Raw genomic sequence first — 21,989 nt, forward strand, 5'->3', positions numbered from 1 at the left:
CTTAAAGTATATCAACAACAGGCTAGTGTATGTGTGTGTGTAGCTGCTTTTTATCAACGATTGTAAAATTCTCTTTATTCTTTTGCATGTTGCTGTGATTGTGTTGTCGAAAAATTTAACTTGATAGGTTTTAAATAAAATACAGAATTCATATTTCTTATCTTCAGGGCAAAGTTGCTATTACTTTCTTAGTCAAACAGCTGATGTCGACGCTAAACATTCCCAACACATTCTCTTTCATCTCTTCCTTCTTCCTCCATTTCCTCTCTCGCTGTTCTAACTTATTTGGGAACGGTTTCTCCTGACATAACTAATCAATTGTTTCTGACTAACACAAACACTAAACTGCGTGTTCGAGAAGGGAATATAGTCCGAGTCTTATCATCACGTAAAGAGAAACACTGATATAATAACCTGGAAAATAGTTTGCATCGGATATATTTAGAGGCTGAGTGGAATAAGCGACATTACCGGTAAATCTTAAAAGTAATTTATCTCCTTTTGCCTTATCTTTCACCGCAAGCCACCATTGTCCAAACATGCCATTGCTGCTATCATTTATCTTTGCACTGCTATAAGTCCGTTCTCTCCTGATGACCCAAAATCATCGGTCCAGCCCAGTCATGGCACGAATGGAAGCTAAACTGTGTGAGTCGCTTGCGAATTGTATGATGTTTCTGTCCTCCTAAAAGCTCTCTTCAATTTCACTTAAACCACTGTTTACGTCGGCACACAGAGGGCGCTAGTGAACAAAGCCACATAACGTCACTTAAAATATTCAAAATGTAAAATGGTATGAGTGTTCGAGCAAGTCTACGATGATGACGGAACAAAAACAATCTCGATAAAAATGAGACTCAATTACTCATTTTTTTTTAACTTTCTTAAGTTCCCGATGCATTCTTGCGTTAAGATTTTGATATTGTCAGCGTGAAATTCAACTAAAAGCATGATATATCCTAAGGAAAAAAAAAGTGCCTAGGATTTGATTGATTGGCTGATTACACTATGCTTACTTGGTCACACAGCACGCACTGCCTCTATCTGTTAGATAGAATCTATTTATTGAAAAATCCAGGCGCCATATTTCTCTGTTTGATTTTCTGAAAGCTAGAATTGAATACAGATATTTCGCTACGATAATCTCTATCTACAAACAGAAATTAATATACTGGGATGACAACCCTTTATCTCTAGGCTAGAATTGGATATATAAATCATACACGTTTTCATATTAATGCAATGGCATTTATAGACTCTATTTACTTTGCAGCTTTGGAAAAAAACGTCTTTGCTTTACGATTGTTTTTTGTGTGTAATTTTTTTTCTTATAGAAACTTTTGACTACAATGTGCATTATTTTATTTTATTTCTGCTGTTCCTAACGTAACTATATTATAAACAATAACTGATACCCCATGGAATTTAGCAGAAACAATAATTGCAGATGCTTCCGATGTAAGCTTATCAGAAACAACAACTTATACCGATCCTGATGTTAGATGTTTTCCTCATTTTTCTCTATTATTTCTCATCAATTTTTCTTTCTTTCCAGTTTGTTTGTGTTATTATTTTGCTTATAAATGTCTAATTCTTATTTATCAACAAAACTTTCTATTTCATTTGGTCAGTCATAAATGTCTCATATATTTACATCAACTATAGAAAGGCTACGACCTTCGCTTAAAGAGGGCCCTTCGGAGTAATCATAACCTTATAGTGTAGTGCTAGATAATTATAAAGGCCGTCTTCTTCTAAAAGTCTAGTCTATATATTCCTCTAGACAATTCTAGAAGAGACAGACTGATCTTAACGTAATGTAAATGTGTCCTTTAGCAGTAGCTAGTGATCAAGGAATTGCTTCACGTACAGAAAGAAAATTACTGCGTCACTACTAGGAGGCGCTCAAGGCGAAAGGTCATTACTTAGGTGCCCGCCAACCGGATTTTCAGATTTCCATAGAGGACTTCAGTATCTTGCTTACTACTTAGGCCTAAACGTGTGTATCGTCCGCTGGGGTAAATCCCTTAAATCCCAAAGCTTTCCTTGCGCGTTCCAAACCTTCATTAAGTACCTGTCAGCCTGTTAGAGTTAAACGAAGAGACACAGTTCGACAGCAGTCCCATGGAAGAGCTAAGACGAAGATGCAACGAAGAAGCTACGTCAAGAATTCGTTTATTGAACAGGCAAAGCCTAGATCGTGCACGTTTTTTTTTTTTTTTTACTTCTTTGTTTTTCCTTTATCCGTATTCTGTGCCTTTTGACAGGTCCAGAGTTATGGTTGACATGCAGTCTATTAAATCAAGCCACAGACAACATACGCCAAGTTAAAGGACTAGGTCATTTCTTTAGATTTTCGAAAACATTTCTTCATTAGGGGTCAATACATATCTATATGAATTAGCTCAAGACGTTATTACATCATGTTATAAATGAATTATCAGTTAAATTTGCAATTTCTGGCTGATTTTATTCATATTTGAGGGCCAAGTTATGATGGGAACTTGATTCTGTTTTCACCGTTTTTTTTTTATTTTAATAGAAAAAAGTTCGCCTTTGAAATATTATTGTCTTGTGCTTCCTTGATTTATATTTAGGAACTAATCATATAAAGCTCTAAAAAATAATACATATACTTTTTATGTCCTATGTTGTTTATTAAAATATAAAAATTTAATTAGCTTACTTTAAAAATATATTTATATTAAAACACCTTTTTAATTTTTATATGTGTATAACTAAAATTAGTTGCAAATTAGTATACCATTTCTTCACTATTTAATATAATATGTTCTATTATATTATATGTTAACAAATTTCCAGTTGGAGTCAGGCATAGGATAATTTTTGTTAAGTTCAATATTATATTTTATAAAAACTCTTTCGTTAATTAATTTAATGCAACCAATTATTTAAGACATACCTACATGGTAAATTAACATTTCGAAGTAAAGACCCGGATAATATGAAATCAATCCCCATGCGATATTTATTTCAGAAACGATTTACGAAAGATACAATGGAAAAATTGTTTTAAACGTGTAAAATTAGACAAAAAAATGTTAAATTAAAAGGAAATTCCAATCTGAAATTTCCCAAACTGCTAATATGGTGGGAGACTCGATGGAATCAAGTGGCCTGTATTTTGAGAAAATGTATTCAACACTCCTGAAATAGCATCCTGCGATTTCTTGTAAATCTTAATAGATTCTATATTAAAATATTACAAACGGATGGCAAAATCAAAATCAGATGCAAAATCAAATTATTAGTTCTGTAATTTGTAACATACTTTTTTAATACAGACAAGAAATCAAATCACTTTTTTATAAGGTCAAAAAGCGAGTGAGTATTACGAAGTTCATCACTATATCAAACCACGGTTATCTGAACTTGTTATGTACGGTCAAAGAACAACACTTTCATCCCCGTTAAGCACTTGGGTGGTCTCGAGATTTGATGGATATCTCTCGATAGTGTCAACATCCTGCTGAAGGGTCAGGCTTCTATTGGCCGCCTCTTCCACTCTTGTCGTAAACAGATCACAACCAAAATTTATTGCCTATTAATTCATGTCTACATCGTAAACAAAATAATTATCTTCAAATTCAAACGAGTAATAGTACAAAATAATTCTCAAACAAGTTTATTTCAGGATATTGATTCTGTGAAACGTATTCAAGCTCGATGTCCAAAACGAATGTTCAAAATGTTTGCTTATCTCATAATTGCTTCTACCAAAAATGTAATGTGATTAAACTTACTGTCAAACACAATAATAGGTCAATAGAAAGCACACATACATACGGGTGTAACCATAGCAACGAGACGAAAGCAATTCATGCAGATAAAAGAAATGTAAAGTGGAAACAACTGGAATTGTTTAATTAGAATTGTAACACTGTGTTTATTCTTTGAGAGTTTTGAGTTTTGTCACAAAGGAAGGTCTATATTTATAAATGCAGATTATTGAGGATTTATTTATCTACAAAGAGAGCCCATTAACATAATGTATTTGTAAAATTAAAAAAGAAGGGGACAAAAAACAAACTGGAGACACACACACTCTCTCTCTCTCTCCTGACTACCGCTTAGTTTTATAGCATTACATTTAATCCACTTCAACATGCCGTACTGTCCAGTAATTTGGGTATAGTCCAAAGAAAAATGATTATTTTTTATTGTTTTTGTACGCCACATCCATATTTGTCAGAACAGATGGCGCAAATCTTACTAAGAAGTCGGTATTTCTTCTTAGATTTCTCATATGTCCTTATCCTTCAACCATCTATGAGTCAACCCAGCCAACACTGTTTACTAAGTAATTCTGAGAGCAATTTGTTTTGTAAATTGAGATAACTGGAGTTGTAAAAACAACACGCCCTCTGGCAGCTGTGAGATGTAGAACACTAACTCTCTGTTTAATAACTCCTCTGGTCTCTTGGCACCCATCTCATGCCCTAACAGATGTGTTTTTCTCGGGGCACTAAAACGTAGGATTAAGTTCGAAAAAAAGAAAAACACTAATTATACCATCTCATCTATAAAAACGTTAATTATTTGCTGGTCCGGTTCATTCGTGTGTGTGTGTGTCTGTTTTTATTGAGTACATCCAACAAAGCATAGATGGTTTCCTTAATAGCTTTTATAAGTTACAGCAATTCGGGCTGTTGCGATTTCTTGTTCTAGTTTTTTTTTTTTTTTTTGCGTGTGTGTGTGTGTGTGTGTGTGTGTGTGTGTGTGTGTGTGTGTGTGTGTGTGTGTGTGTGTGTGTGTGTGTGTGTGTGTGACTTTACTGATAAATATACTTTCTAACACATTTAGGCTGCAAAAAACCTGAGGGTATTTCTTATAATAAAAGCTAACCGAGTCAGCTTTACGTAGCACACTATCACGTAACCGATCTGTCAATCTACCTTAGTCATAACTCACAGCAGACTCTTTAATTAATGTCGCTTAATTAGCTTCTTAATTTACTTTTTTTTTATACTGCATATGCAGATCTGATGATTTGTTTGATTTGATTTCCAGATAAGCAAGAGAAATACCGCATAAATATCATTGAAACTAAAAGAAGAGTTCCAGATAATTACAAACTATCTAGCTTTACCTTAGGTTTTTTAGAGGATGCAATTCAGTGAATGGAGATAGTAAGATTCTGTCCGGCATTACTTCCATATATTGACTATAAAAAACAACGAAATGACGTTTTTAAATGAAATCAACCCTAATTTTTTCTTTCTCTCTGTCTCGTGTGTGTGTGTGTGTGTGTGTGTGTGTGTGTGTGTGTGTGTGTGTGTGTGTGTGTGTGTGTGTGTGTGTGTGTGTGTGTGTGTGTGTGTGTGTGTGTGTGTGTGTGTGTGTGTGTGTGTGTGTGAATAAAAGATGTCCATATTATGTTTAGATTATAGATATGCTACAGGAAAAAGCAACAATACTAGATGTTGAATTTCTCAGGAATAATATGTAGAAGAGAAATACCCACACTAAACATAGGCAATAACCACTAAATTTCCAGCCTGGTGAATAGCCATTCTGTTTTCACCTGTACTCTCTGTGTGACACATTCAAAAATATAGGTGGGCACACATGTTTGCGGCACTATATATTTGTGACAATATTACTTATAGAAACCATACACTTTTGCTATCTACATGCCACACGCGCGCAGTTTCAGATTGCCTGCCGCGATAAATTTCCATTGGTACTGTTACTACTTTCCCTCAATCCTCTATTTCTTGTTCTGAAATAGAAATATGAATTTTTCTCCTTTAGAAAAATCCATCTTTTCAATTATCAACGAATTAATCAAAATTAACATAAATCCTATATTTAGACGATTAATAACCTAATAGAAAAGTTTATTGGAAATAATATTGAAAAAATAGTAATCATAAATCGGATAAAGACAGGTAGGAATACAGCGGATAATGTTCCAAAAATCCATTATAAGGGAGTGAAAAAAAATGCCATGTACTTTTCATACAGCTGTAGAGACAAGTTAAGAATTACATAGAGAGAAAGAGAGAGAGAGAGAAGTTGATGCGCAGAAATGATAGTGATTACAATAATTCCAATAATCCCATTCAAGACATCATCTGTAAAATGATTAATCATTGCTGCTAAACGCGTTCTCAATAAGCGAACATGCTATCTGAAAACACCAATAAGTTACGAGAAAGCTAAAGCCCTGAATACTTGGACAAGTGTTTACTTCTTGATTCTTTAAGAAATATAATACTTGAATATATTATATAATATAAACTATTATTATTAATAAAAATTATTCGTAATCCTATCATTACACTAATGTACTAATAGATTTCCAATCTTTCATGGTTAACGCCATAAAAATATTTCAATAAAAGTAATATATATTTAATTAAATAATTTAGATGCGGTGATTGATTCATTCAATCCAATACCCTTGGAGGGTAATGGATGGCAATGCTGTACCAATGAAGTTTAACTGAGGTTCGGCTGTTGCTGTTACCCCCAGGGGCGCTGAGATTCGAGAGTTTTTGAGTTCGCTCTCTTAGGGTTTTTGCCTTAAGGGAGCACATTGAGTCTCCGGGGAAGGTGTTCTCCGGCACGGCCCGCTGAGGGGTTCTTGTCGGTGAATTATTTTCCTCGGAATTTGAGCGGTTCTGCTCAGTGGGCGGGGAGCCCGTCACTGAATGGAACCAACGCTGAGATATGGACGGTCTTTCGCCCACTATGAAGTGGCCTAGAGATCGTCCGATTTTTTGAGATTTTACCCTTTACTTACTAATCAGGGTAATGGATGGCAATGCTGTAGCCAGTGAAGTTCTAACTGAGGCTCGGCTAATGCTGTTACCCTCCTGCCATGATCAGAGCTTTAATAGCTCAATAACACCTTATCCCTACACTGTCCTCTACAGATAACGGGGAAGATGAAAAGCATTTTGCTTCGCCCCTTTAAGCCAGTCCTTATAAGGATGTAGCTATGATCTTCTGTAGAATAGAATAGAACATGATTACGTCCTTATAAGGACGACTAGTTTAAAGGGGCGAAGCAAGATCATAGCTATATTATTTTTAATAATGTAGCTATGATCTTGCTTCGCCCCTTTAAGCCAGTCCTTATCCTTATATAAGGATGTAATCATGTTCTATTCTACAGAAAGTAGTCTATAGATGCTTTTTGTGATTCAAAGAACATTTTAGATTTGCACTCATTCTTTTGGGATGCAGTAGATTTATATATGAGCGTTTCTAAGAAGATATTCGATACTAGTTTTAAGCTTTGGGTGGTTCAGGAAACAAGAAAAATGATAAAATTGTTATTTTACCATGTACTACAAACTGTAGGACGGCCAAACTCTAAAGACGGGAAGAATGTGTTTTTAAATCAGCCTTAGTTATTTGTTAGTGCATACTAAAGCAGTTCAGTATTGAAAACATTTCTCCACGTCCATCTCAAGATGAGATGCCAGTTAACAGCAAAATGGGCTGTTTCTCTTGAAATAAAGGGATGTTTTTAGTTTTTTAATTTCAAAAATGATTCGTAAGGCTGTGATTATTTCTTTTAATGGATTGCTTCTTCTACGCATTTTCATTTGTAAATTTCGGCGGGGATTCTTCAGGCTTTCTATAAGTTTTGTTTTTAATTAAAATTCCAATGAAATTTATTTTAATTAAAAAGTTGCAGAAATAATATATTTAGACTTTAGAGGAAACAATTGTTATTTGCATTTTAGAAAAAAAAAAGTCCGAATAAGGATTTCACAAAAAAAAGATTCAACAACTGTGAGACATATCGCACTCATTTTAGACAACGTGCAAATACCTGTCAGTCACATACTCGTTTAAGGTGCCAGCGAAGTATAGGGGAGGAGGCTTAGTAACTCAGTCAGTAGAGACGAAAACCTTGTAGGAAAAACCTGGGTTCGAATCCCAGCTAGAATACGAAGAACCCTTATCAGGGCTTTCAAATGAAGGTGAGCTAAACTATCTTGTAAGCAGGTAGCAGGGTTTACCTCCCAAATCGAGTTTTTTTAATCCAAACAGACAAACCGTCCCTACAGACATACAATAGTTGCACTTAGAGAGCTGCATCAGAAGAATTGCAAGTCGGTTGCATTAAGTTGCCTAAACCCCTCATCAGAGAACTCAATCCGTCTTAGACGAATGAGAATTGGATGGGCGGACGAAGGATGGAATATAGGAACCATTGATTGAAATCTGAGGACGAAACAATTAAATTTCATTAGTTATCTAGTCATTGAAGATGCTTGTAATGTTTTGTTTTGTGAATCCTTATGAATAATTTCTAAAGAATGCAATTTCATAGTTTTGAACTTTATTAATTTCAATAATCCAAACTGCATTTTTACATCAGCAATTCATTTCTTAAAATTTAAAAATTATAAAACCGCAAGGCATCTCATGTTTCTATCTAATCGTAGCTGATAAGCATTACTAGCAATGCATTCTAATAACCTTAAAAAACAATCAAGATAATTTGAAATGGATATAAAGAGATGCGATAATGACACAGCAAGACATTCGTGGGCATTTACAAACAGAATTACAGTGAGAACGAGAAGGAGAAGTATGGCAGCGTAATAAGCCCTTTAGAACATCTTTCGCCATACAGTAATCTAGTGGTTTAAATACGTGAGCTAATAAAGATGCGGTTTCATTGTTCGGAGATAACATTTGTCCAATTCTCCCCTGAGCAATTAGGGCAAAAGAAAAGCCTTCTCTCTTACTCGTCTGTGTAGTAGGAGGTTATTGTTTCGGGCCAGCTGAACCAGCCATCAAGTTTTAAAATGGAAATTACGCCAAACAAAATAAAACCATCCTTATTAGCTTTGTGACTGTAAATGGAAGCCTCAAGTCACAATATCCCTCCAATTTCGTATTCTAATACCACCGCGGGGTCACGTGATCCTCTGTTCAAAGAGGGAGTCGCAGGGAAACTGCAATATTCTCCGTAGGTAGTTGGAAATGTAAATCAGCCATCGGCGATTAGTTTCCGAGAGGCCCATGCCAGTCTAATATTCATTTAGCGGACTTTTACATTCAGATCTCATTATGTCGCACGATTTTTTTTATTCGTTTTCCTTCCCTTCTCTCTCACTCTCTCTCTCTCTCCTTCTTCTGTTCGTTTGTCTTCGCTAGAAATGAAATCAGAAGAGCACTAATCTTTCAAGGATTTTATTTGGACGCTTTGTGTATATTCAGAATATCAGCATTTGAAAAGGATGAGCAGAGAAAATAGCTACAGAGAACAAAGGAGCCGAGTTGATAAAAAATAAAATAAATAAATAAAGATTTTCTCTCGCGCATTTACTTTCTCCTTGCAATAGAGCATTTATTGAGAATTTTGTCATACCTAAACTTGTTAGCAGATTATGAAATAAATGTTTACTCTGAAGTTTTTTTTATTATTCAAGAATTAGAGATGAGATAAGAAAACACGAAGCCATCTGCAAGTTATTTTTCTTAACCCTCTCAAGGAAATTAGAGTTCTTGTAGTCTGAAATACAAGCTTTTCTGAAGCTATTCGAGTTTTAAGCAACATAAACCATAATAAATAGTAATCAAACATCCTCATATTTGGCTGAAATATTGTAATTCCCAATGCTTCTGAAGCAAAAATAACCACGTTATGTACCGTTGTTGCGGTTAGAATTTTTTTTATTAGAAATATATTTAGTGATTTGTTGTCATCATATATTCGCTATTTCTAATTAAATGTATTTGCATCGTTCGGTATGACTACGGCCCTGCTTATTGGAAGACTCAAGTGGCTTGATAAAAGTATTTCAACCCTTAAAATGCAGAGTTTAACTTGTATCACAATATTCATTAAAAAAATGTTCTTCCCTCGATATATATATACTGTTTATCTCCGTTACCTCAATGTTCATTAGTGTTTATTTTTACTACCTTTGTAGAGCATAATGCTCAACAGTATCAAATTAAAAGTCAATGTATAAGATCTATAAAAGTTAAAAGTCTATATATGCATAGTGGATTAAAGAATCAGCATCACTATAGTATTAAATCTCTAATTCGTGGATCTGTTTATAAATCTGTCTCCAGTTTGTGCGTGCGTTTACGATGCAAAGAATCTTTATGAGTGCTAGCTAGTCATATACGATGGGTGTAGGTCTTTCTTTCTTTCAGAAACTCGGTTTTTCACTTCTGCATAGCATTGAAAGAATGTACATAACTAACAAACATGCTATAGCTTCAAACCTTTAATTTTCTTTTTTTTTCCCTTTTTTTTTTTTAACAATTCCAGCTAATCTAGTATCCGATATTTATGATTTCAATTCGAACTCTTAGTTTGAAAGTAAGACGGTTTTGTAAGTTTATCAAAGTGGTAATTAAATTTGATAGCCTCGAAATTAGGAAGACACAATCTGTAGTTCATGATAATAAAGTTTCTAGATTAGACGATGACGAAGTATCAGAGCTGATGAGCAATGAAATCCAACACCAAATTTGCAGAGGCAAGCCTATTATCTTACCATGGTGGGAAGATGACTAATTATAATTATAAGAAGGTATTGTGTGATTTATATTTTCAGTGGAAATTTGTGAGTATACATGTCGGTGAATGATAATACGCCTATCTAATATGTTTTTAGATTTAAATTAAGACGATTATCAATGTCTATCCTAATCCTATCCTCCCGTAAAAATTAACACATTTGGTCTATCAATTCTGCGAAAACCAAAGAATTTGAATAGTATTTGTAAAAAATACTAAGAAACAGATAAAATTAGTAAAATGTATTAGAAAAGCATATTTCGTATAAAATATTAATGCAAACCATTTTTAAATTATATCGTATAGTTTAATTTTGTAGTTTTTTAATTTTAAAGTAAATTTAAAAGTGATTCTTTAGCCGCTCTCATTATTTTAACATAAGTTAAATTTACATAATCAAAAGAAAGAAATACTCTCGCTCACGTGTGGTGGCAGGGATAAGAATAGCTGTAACCCATGCATGTCGTAAAAGGCGACTAAAATGGACGCAAAGTTTCGAGAGTTGCATTCTCTCAGGTTTCTTACGGAATTTTGCTCTCGGTGAGGGGAGGGCTTAGATTTTGGAGGGTTTGCCCTGAGAGAGCATTTTGAGTCTCTGGGGAAGGTGTTCTCTGGCGTGGCCCGTGAAGGGCCTTGTCGGTGAAACTTTTCCCTGGAATATGAGCGGTTCTGCTCAGTGCTGGGGGGTGCGTCACTTAGTGGAACCAACGCTGAGTTGGACGATCTTTCCGCCATTCGTAGGCAGTGGTCCAGGGGATCGTCTTAATTTTTAACGAGGCGACTAAAATGGGTACCCAGGGAGGGTAATGGATGGCAGTGCTGTAGCCAATGAAGTTTTAACTGAGGCTTGGCTATTATTGTTACCCTTCTATCATGATCAGAGCTTGTAGCTCAAGAACACCCCATCCATACATTTTCTTCTACAGATAACGGGGAATACGAAAAGCATTCTTGCTTCACCCATCTAGCCAAAAAAAAACTCGCTTATTTCTTCTGATTACTATTTACGTAATCCTTATTAAAAATTTAGATAGCTGTCAAACAGCATAACGTATACTTTCGTCGAAGATAGTTAAAATAAACAGGATCTTGAAATGAAGAATAAATATTGCTCAATCTTGATTCAAAATAGTAAAATTATGCTTTTTATAATTATTGTCATATGACAGAGGCTTGCAAAGAATCTTCATAATCATTTATTCGCAAGTTCCGGGATTTTTGATTGCAAACTTTCTTTTGACGTTAATTGGATAGTTGATATTCATCATTTTAATCTAGAAATACATGGCACGCGAAATAAATAAAAACCTTAAATGCGCGATACTTTTAATATCGAGCAAATTGGCTTCTTATATAATTCATCGTCTCCCTGCTGGTACATTCGTGTATGAATTGACGAAGTTATTGAAAATATTCGAATACATCTTTGTATACAAAATTTGCATCAAAATATTAATAATCTGATTGCGTTTCAACATTCCGAATATGAATTGATTTGCTTATCAATTAGATGCACTTTAATTAATATTTTTTATTGCGTTAGCGATCTAATCACATCATTAGGCAATGTGTTTTACGAAGAAAAATTCATCAGTGGAGAAATCACAGAATGCCGTCTTAGAATAAAAAACAAATCCACCAAATAAAGATTTAAATACAAATCCGAAACTTCATATTTGAAGGTTATGACAAACATTATTTGCTACAAACGAAGAATAAGAAATTTTGCAAACTCCAGTTTACACGAACAAACCGAAGTAAAAATATATATATATATATATATATATATATAGAAAATCAATCCTGGGATACAGAATCGGAATTATTATTTTCTTTTTTCTATAAATTCAGCAAGTTCGATCTTTTTCCTAGATTTTAAAACTTACGCACTGGGCACTTAAGTGAATGAAATACAGAAAGTAACTCTTGTTTTCTTCTACGTATGAATTAATAGGAATAAAATAAAGTCATTTTATCAATAGCAGAGCGTAGACCCAGAAATTTTTATCTTGATCGAGAGAGCAAAAAAAAAAAACATGCTTATATTCCTTTCTTGATCTGTCGAATATTCTTGGGCTCGCGCGCGCGTGCAGTCATTGCACACTTGTTTTTCACCCTGTAACGATTTCCACCTCGAGCAGTTTTCAAACCCCAAATAGTTCGCTTTAGCATTTTCAACACAACCAAACGAATTCCTTGTTGTATGTCTCTCCAAGCCATATTGGATATCAAATATACATGTGTGCTTTGTATTTGAACGGTTCCCTCTACTATTAAACATTCTCTCATATTTATGTGATTCGATTGTGCAATGCGCATAAAGTAAAAGAAAAATCTTATACTCCCTCATACAGTTTATTAAAATCTAAAAGAATATATCAATCTTACATATTTTTTTCTTTATCTATTGATGTAGAAAACGTATATTGGTTCCGTAGTGTGTTTGTTCTTTCTATATTTGTAATTTTTCCTATCAGTATAAAGGAAGTATAATTGGTTTTTCGCGCGTTCTCCCAGTTGAGAACTAAAACGAATTGTTAAGTAGTTCTATTGTATAACGGAGTAAATAGAAGTATTATTGGAATAGCGTGAAGAATCTACGATCCAGAAACAGTTTTATTATTCACGGTACTTGCCATCCTACATCAAACGACTCAGCTGAACAATTGAGTTCTTTTACATCAATAACGTAACTAATAACAATATTAACTTTTTTTTTTTTCTTTTGTAATTGAAAAACGTAATGGAGAATGCACTGAAAGTCAAAGAGTAATTTACGGTTAAATTAAATACTGCTTTCTTATTTAATAAAAGGTTTTGGAAGCTATTTCAACTATAAATATTTATTTAACTTAAAATGAAAGTATTATTACAATTTATTAATTATTCTTATAAGATACAATATTTTTTTATATCTAAACATTGAATTTTATGTTATAAAGCTTTACAAGATTGTCCTTTCTGTCTATTTTCATATCATGACACATTTAAAAATACGTAAATATATGGGTTTTGTTTTTAATTTTTCATAGAAATTCATTTCTAGACATGTGACTTCAACAATTACACGATTCCAACACTACCATATTTTGAAATCAAAAGTTAAATCAATAAATGGATTGTATTTTTATATCAGTTTAATCGTTTAGGAATTTTCTTAGGTAATAAAACCCTTTCATGTCATGCCCTGTATTTCTTGTAAAACAAAACACAAATAATGATTTGATGGTTTAGTGAAGGCTACTGACATTTGAAGACTCAATTGACGGATCGATCTTTTAAAACTACTATTTAGACTTAAGAGAAATGAACGCTTTAGTAATGTATATTCCCACAGCGAGTTTAATTCATGTCAGTTAGTAAAGTTAAACAAATTCATGAAAAAAAAACAACTAATTTTTATATCGGCGTTGTCGTTGATGGTTTTGATGTTGCAAGAATTAAAAGAATGTTTGAGTACTGTCATATTTTCTTCTCTTAAATTATTCTTCGCTTTCAAACACCGATTGAAATGTAACCTTTACAGGGAATAATCGCAGGCATCTCTGCATTCCAATTGCGATTGAGTCGAGAATTTTTTTTAATGTGCAATATAAAAACAATTTTACCAAAATCAAATTTCTAGAAAGATATTTCTAGAAGCTACGAAATTCGATTTTTTTTTCCCTCACTATCCTCTCGGATTCATCTGTCTTCATAATTATTTCAGATGAAAACCTTGTTTAGTGTCGTTCGCTGTGAACATGGATTTTATATTATTTATTTTTTTCTTATCTCTGAACTTTTTCATTAGCTCGTCAACCATATAAGTTTATTCAGAGTGATATTACTGCAAATATTCAATGCAGGTGATGCATGCAATAGAACGGAGGATCGCACAGAATCTTATGAAATTCTCGAAAATTAGTGTTTGTAAAAGTGTACGAGTTTATTTGAGAATAAAAAAAAAAATAAATAAGATGCACATTCGTTCTCATCAAAGCAAAGAAATTTCCATTTCTGTAAGAAAACTAGCTTATGGAAGAGATTTGTCGTGAGGTCCAACTACGAATTACATTTAAAATTTAAATTAAATATGAAAGACAAACATGGATATTTCATGCAAAGATTTTTATATCGTGCTTTTTTTTTTCTCTCTCTCTCTCTCTCTCTTCGTGAAGAATCAGGAATGAGTGAGGAGGGATAGGCAACGTTGTATGGGATACAAATGAACCCACAACGAATTTCCTAAAGTGAAACAGCGTCACATATCACGGTGACGTCTAGATGAGTTCTCCTGTAAAGGAGAAATGCGATATTTATTGAAGTATTCCTTGGAGGGTGACTCTGCATTCCCTCCCTAAGCGCATTCGGTGTTTTTTTTTTCCTTTTACAGTGTGTAACAATGAATGAAAGATATGAAATTCGATTGAATAAAGAGAAAGAAAGAGAGAGCAATGCAAAGTGGAAAGTTAAAAGTTAGGCCTAGATAAATAGAGAAGTGAGGACAAAGATAGAAAAAAGAAATTGAAAAAATAAAACTTTCTTCCTAAAATTTTATCGTATTTGATTTAATTTTTTTTATTAATGTTTTATTTTATTTTTATTTCTTTATTATATAAATAAAAATGATATGGACAGTGAGACACCATAAAAAAGAATAAATAAATAATAATATAAATTCAAGGGAGGAAAAATTTTTTTAAGTTTTAACTGAGGCTCGGTTATTGCTGCTTTCCCCTGGGATGCAGAGATTCGAGAGTTTGAGTGCGTTCTCTTAAGGTTTTTGCCTTAAGGGAGAAATTTGAGTCTCCGGGGAAAGTGTTCTCCAGCACGACCCGCTGAGGGGCTTTGTCAGTGAATGCTTTTCTTCAGAATGTGAGTGGAGCCAACGCTGAGATGGACGGTCTTTCGCCAATGATTGAGTGGCCTAGGGTTCGTCCGAATTTTTAGAGACGGCTTTACATTTACATATGGCAATGAAGTTCTAACTGAAGCTCGGCTATTGCTGTTCCCCTCCTGCCATGATCAGAGCTTTAATAGCTCAATAACACCTCATCCCTACACTGTCCTCTACAGAGAACGGAGAAGATGAAAAGCGTTCTTGCTTTGCCCCTTTAAGCCAGTCCTTATAAGGAATTTTTTAATCATAATAAAGAAAATTGATTTCGTTTTTAACTTGGAATAATAGTAAATATTGGTGGAAATAATAGAAGAGAATAAACAACGATGAAATAAAGTAAATTAAAAAAAATTGCGAATAGGAAGAAAAATTAGAAAAGTAGTTACATGAATTACGTAGCTTTCCCAACAGAACTGTAGATATGTTTCGATCTTTGTTGACTTTACAGTGCCAGTCGCTGTTTCAAAAAGTCAATCAACAATATATATTTGAAGAGAAAATTTTCCATGTTCGTTTGATATAAACACCTTTCTTTACTTTGTTAAAAACTGGCTACTTAAGAAACTGTATTATTTTCTTCTTTACACAGCATGCATTATGTTTCATGATTTAGATTAAAAGAAAAGCAGGAAAAAAAAGAAGACAAATGACTTAAAATAAAAGAAAACAAAACAATTCAGTAATAAAAAAAAAAACAGGAACTGTTACAACAGTATTGTTCAGAATTGTGTTGTTGCTGCTTAGAATTCCATACGCTAATAGTTATTGTAGTTTCATGCAATCTTACTCAGAGCTCTTTTCAGCTTCAAGTGACTAGTCTCCTGCGGAGGTGGCTGGGCTTTTCCTCTCTCAAATAGACAAACGTAGCTAAAAATATACTGTTAAATTACTATTAAATGGGATCATTTATGTTCGATTGCAATGCAGTCGGACGAGGGGAGGATAAGGAACTCTCGTAGCTAGTCTTTCAAGGACAAAGCAGAGGAAAAGATGTGGGTTCGACTTCCGTCTAGGACGCGAAGTCGAAGGCCTTTTCAAGTAAATGTATGAGAGCTATCTCACAAGGAGGTGGAGAAAAATTTTCTTCCTGCAAATTCGATTTTTTTTTTAATTTTGTAAAACAGCAAAACGCACTTAGCAGATAAAATATGCTCGCCTCATAGCCTTAGTTCCTTCTTCTTTTCCTCTAATTCCAAACAAACTACTACCGGATTTGAGAATTGCTACTCAAAAGGATAGAATCTGGATTTGGAGGCTATTAAGCTAAAACCTGATTTAAAAGGTGTTTAATGTGGACGACTTATATAGACGGGTGTGTGCGCACATAGCATATGCTTACTCCTCTCTTTTAAAGAATAAAAACTACAAACTAACCTTAGAACACATGCAAAGCGTGTATACGTAATAATGTATTTGATTAAGATGATAATGTACAGAGAGAGAGAGAGAGTGAGAGAGAGAATCAAAAAAAGTGGCATTTTTCCAGTGGATTGATTTTTACCTTTTAAAAACAATGCAAGAAAAGCATTTCTATTATTAAGACAGTTTTGTGGAAGCGAAAGAAAAAAAAAGAAAGAAAGAAACGGTTTCCAGTAAAATGTGTCATTAATGCAATGGGTTAACAATCACTGCAAGTACCCGGATGTGATCCGGTTTGGCTCGTTTGTGGCTAGTCAAGTGGTGGTCTAATAATCGACTGAACGTGGGATCACCGTTTCCGTACCTCCATGGGCTGCCACGGGACCTGATGGCATTAAAAACAAACAAAACTCGGTAACTCGATCTAGCCATGATTTGACGCTCTCTCTGGAGAACGACAAGGGGAAAAGATTGGGCAAGCAGCTAGTAAAACTCAGAAGCGGAACAATGACGTCACTTCCACTTGTGTGAGTAAACGAGAATATCCCCTCCGACGAAAGGAACATCCCGGTGTGCGCTTGACAGTCACGTGACCCACTTTGACAGACGTGCTTAACCAAAAACAAATCCTCGTCTTCTTGCCAAAGTCTCTGTCCCCCCCCCCCATCGTAACCCCCCCCATAACAGAGCATACTTGTTTGTTATCGGAATGACAGCACTTCTCCGGCTATATGGCAAACGTACGCAATGACGACTCCCTCGTGGGTGATAAAGCTCGTGCTTCGCCACCTTCAGTCACCGACTTATTAGACTCCTTTGTCATATGCTCAAGTAATTGCTCGCGCCACTGCAATAGGGGGAGGGGGGGGAAGAAGGAAAGGGGAGAAATGAAGACAGAAACCGAGATGAAGAACATATCAACCCACGCTCCAAGCCAGCCACACTCGCACCGACTGATAAGTGCAGATTTATTCCCTTTTCACTCAGGTCGTCCGCCAGAATTGCTACGAGACGGCGGCAGGTGGTACTCGTAAGCTTTATGGAAGGGGAGAAAAGGTGGGGAGAAGCTCCTTCGGTGGGTCTTCGCTATGACTACACAAACTGATTAATTAACACACAGACGCTGTGACAGAATGAGTTCGACTGTGTCCCGACTGATAGATGTGGGGGGGGGGGAGAAAGTAGGGGGGGGAACAAGGCGATTACCTTTCCATTTACAAACTGCACACTTCGAGGAGTTTGTAAATGGCAGAAGATGCGAACGTGAATGACAGAAGGGAGTACGACAGTGGAATGAGGAACTTTTTCTTAACTTTAGGGATCGGTCATAAATCATGTAAAGCTATTATTCGAACTTTAGAGCTCTCACCGACGCTCTTCTCGTAATACTTATATTATGTAACAGATCCAGACCTAACCGATCGCAAATTAAATGAAATTAAATATAGAGTAAATTCCAGATAAGGCTTGGTAGTTGCTCCTGTAGCTCATCCTTTCACCTTATTACAGGATAGCCTATGTGTGGATATTCATTTAACCTGGTCAGAACAAACAGAGGGAGATGCTCTAAGTGCAGTTAGATCTCGAGATACATTGACTACAGTTAAAGTGTCATTGCATTGACTATAAATAGGGGATCGCGAAATAGACCAAGAACCTTGCTCAGTAATCTGTAGATTCATTGATGTGTTTATGATTGTATCAGATTGGTGTCAGTCTATCAGTGGGGGTGATTGGATATTATTCATGTTAAATGTATTGTATGGGTTCATGTGCTACTCTGACATCGCCTTTATTTTGTAATATACAAGGAGGGGGTCTTTTTCTAAGCTGTCTTTGGGATATGTTTCTGCTTAAGGTTATTTAACGGAGGATTTTTTTTTAATGTCACGACATAAAAATTTTAATTGATGTAGCTAAGAAAGAAATATTTTAGGTACTGAAAAATTTTAGGTCTTTAGCGAGAATTCCATTTCATTATTTTTTGTTATAACGAACACTGGTCATTTTTCGTTATTGTGTATGCACTGCCATTGTTGTACACTCCTTTTATGCCAGTTACGTTTCACAATAAATCACATATGCCGATTTTAGACTGTTTTCTCTTTTATTCTTTTCAGTTGTTCATCGCTGGACTTAATTTTCGATAATCATCTCCCTGATGGATTGATGTTCCATTTTTAAGTGATCTGGTTTATGCAATATTTTTTATTGCCTGGGATAAACGTGATATACAAATAAAATGTAATTGAAAAGGATATGGTTAATAAATGAACAATTTAGCCATTAAGATAAATATATGTTGAATTAAACGTGTTAAAAAATATGACAATATATTTCATATATGCATATGAAATAAAGTTACTTGGATTATTTACTATTGCATTCGGAGGCAATTTTTAATTTTTAGAAAGCGAATTAAATTTTGAATCTTATTATACATGCATGAGAATTTCAAAATTTCTTTTATCAGATTGCCTGTTAGCTCTTTTAAGAGGCCAAAATAGAAATCGAACTCCCTTATACATGCAATTGTTGTATTAGTTATTGTCAGTTTGTATTTTATTCTTCTTGTTCTACACGGATAGATTCCAGATGCCAAGCAGTCATGTACTTTTAGAAAACCATTTCTTACTCTTACGGTGATCATGAATGTCAGATTTGAAGCTGCATCTTATTGTCCTATTTTGGAGAAAAGAGAAAAAATAAAACAAAATACATGCATGACTCTTCTGTATGCAATATAGAATATCGATTATAACTACTATTGCTAGATCGATAATAGATATGGTCTCATAGGATAAAAACATATTAGAAAGGGGAAGAAAAAAAGGAATGTAAAAATAAAGAACGATTTTGATAAAACTGTTCCAAACTAATACTGATTTGGCATTTCTCCACGCAATCTTTAACCTTAATATTATTAACATTGGACTGAGTTCAGATTATGACAATGCCATCATTGATAAACAAGTTCTTAAAAGAACTGGGAGATGGACTGAGTCCTTGACTCTTTATCCCGTCATCTGAATGAAGAAAATATGTGTAGATGAGATGTTATTGAGCTAAAAGCTCTAGTCATGGCTGGGTAACGGCAATAGCCGAGGCTCAGTTAAAACTTCATTTGCTACAGCATTGTCATCCTGGAAGTCCTAAAACGGACTAGCCCTCGCCTGCCACCATCATTTGACATTTATGACTTTAGGGGTGAAGCAAGATGCTTTTCATATTCCCCGCTATCTGTTGAATAATAAACAATAGTCCTTTCCTTATAAGGACTGGCTTAAAGCTCTGATCATGGCAGGAGGGTAACAGCAATAGCCGAGCCTCAGTTAGAACTTCATTGGCTACAGTATTGCCATCCATTACCCTCCAAGAGTATTGGATTCAATGAATCAATCACCGCATCTCCGCTCTTGCAATAAACAATCTACCACTATGATTTATTTATAATATTATGATATAAAATTTTTAAAGGTGTTTTCTATATTTCTCTTAAAAATATTTTACTCCCGCAAATTTTAAAATATTAAAAGATTTCCAGTTATTAAAACTTATCCTATAATTTAGATTATTATTAATTAATAATATTAATTGGTATTAATATTCAATCTAAAAATACTCATATGGACACAAGTAGTATATAGGTTATTAATATTTTACCTGTAATTTAAAAAACAAACAAACATTACATTGTTTGAAACTAATAAACATCGCTTGAATTTTTATAGAGTTGAAAGGCCCGTTGTCTAAAACAGTGCTTCCCAAACTTCTGGATGTCAGAGCCCCCTTTGCAAAAATTAAAATATTTCACGGCCCTCGAAAAAAAATCGTAATAGAGAGATATATTATTATAATATTTATTGTATTTACATTCAATACAAAACATACACAGCGAATATTGCAAAAATCAAATGCATATATTACAGTTTTTGCCTCTTTCCGTTTGGTTCTGAAGACGATGCGAGCTGTTCTGGTAAAATATGAAATACTGTCCTTTTTTTTTTTTTTTTTGAGTCTGTTTCTGCTTCTTCTGATTGTTCGCGGGAATTTTTTTAAATTTTTTATCAGCCACTTATCCATCTCAGGGTTAAATTTTTTAACGTAGAATAGATCAAATAATATCACCACTTACCGATACTGGCACACCACAGACTGATAACATGAAATTAGTGAATATTACCTGAATAAGGGAATCCCCTGACCAGGAACATTTTTTCTTTCTCTTTTGTGACTTTTCTCCTTTTAAGGTAATTAAGTCTAACGCGAAACAGACAGCAAAGGCAGGTTATTAAAACGTGCATATGATTGGTGCGGTATTAACAAAAGATCGCGCAATCGAAAGATAAAAGCATAGCAGACAATTGAGTCGAAATGCTAACTCTCTTCAACCGAATTCCATATGTGAAGCTGCCATAACATTCATTATATATATATATATATTACTTAGTTTTAACACTTTTACGAATTTTAACACGTTCCATTGAATTTTATTGCTGCCTTGGGAAATCGAACTCAGCACATCTAATTAATAACAATAGTTTTTAGTTAGATACTGTGTTTGCCCATGCAACATATGGATTTGTTTCAGTCTATACAGCATAGTTTCTGTATGAGGGGACATGTGATTCATTAATTAGTGTGTTTTTATCCCAGTTGTCTCTAATTGCACTATTTGTTGAGAAATATATTACACAGACTCCTCATACCTTATTCACTGGCATAATAAAAGTACTTGTTTTTATTGCCTCTGCAGTATAGTGGCTGTTAGGGAGGATGTGTTGTTTACCACTGCAAGCGAGTTGCTATCTCCCCACATGAACTTGTTTAAGTTTTTTTTTCATGTGTGAAGTATATGCGAAACTTTTATTGGTAACAGAAAACTAGCTCGGATGACAGTGATAATATACAACGAGTTTTGATATGTATATAAAGTCAATATCAACAGTCCCTGATTACCAACGCGTGATGAAAGGGAAGAAGATTTGGAGCTTCCCTGAAGAGCATTCGAAGTAAATACAATTAACCACTGCTTTGAAATGAAACATATGAATAAGCAATATTTACTAATATTCATTAACCGCCGAAATACGCAGGAAGCAAAGTTTGTGAACCAACATCAATGTGTGAATTTTTCCATTAACATATAAAAAATAACAAAAAAGAAATAATAGATAATAAAAGTTAAATACGTTTCTTTTAAAATAAAAAAACTACTTA

At 34.3% G+C, this 21,989-nt stretch overlaps 1 protein-coding gene across 3 annotated transcripts in view; it reads left to right on the forward strand.

The window, feature by feature from the left end:
* LOC150109305 (irregular chiasm C-roughest protein-like) overlaps window positions 1-21,989 on the forward strand; it is a 641,937-nt gene that overhangs the window by 130,449 nt on the left and 489,499 nt on the right. The gene's annotated exons all lie outside the window — the stretch shown is intronic.

This window comes from Typopeltis vanoorti, chromosome 2, assembly GCF_054136105.1.
Source record: "Typopeltis vanoorti isolate ZY-2024b chromosome 2, IOZ_Tvanoo_1.0, whole genome shotgun sequence".
In the NCBI taxonomy this organism is placed as follows: Eukaryota; Metazoa; Arthropoda; class Arachnida; order Uropygi; family Thelyphonidae; genus Typopeltis; species Typopeltis vanoorti.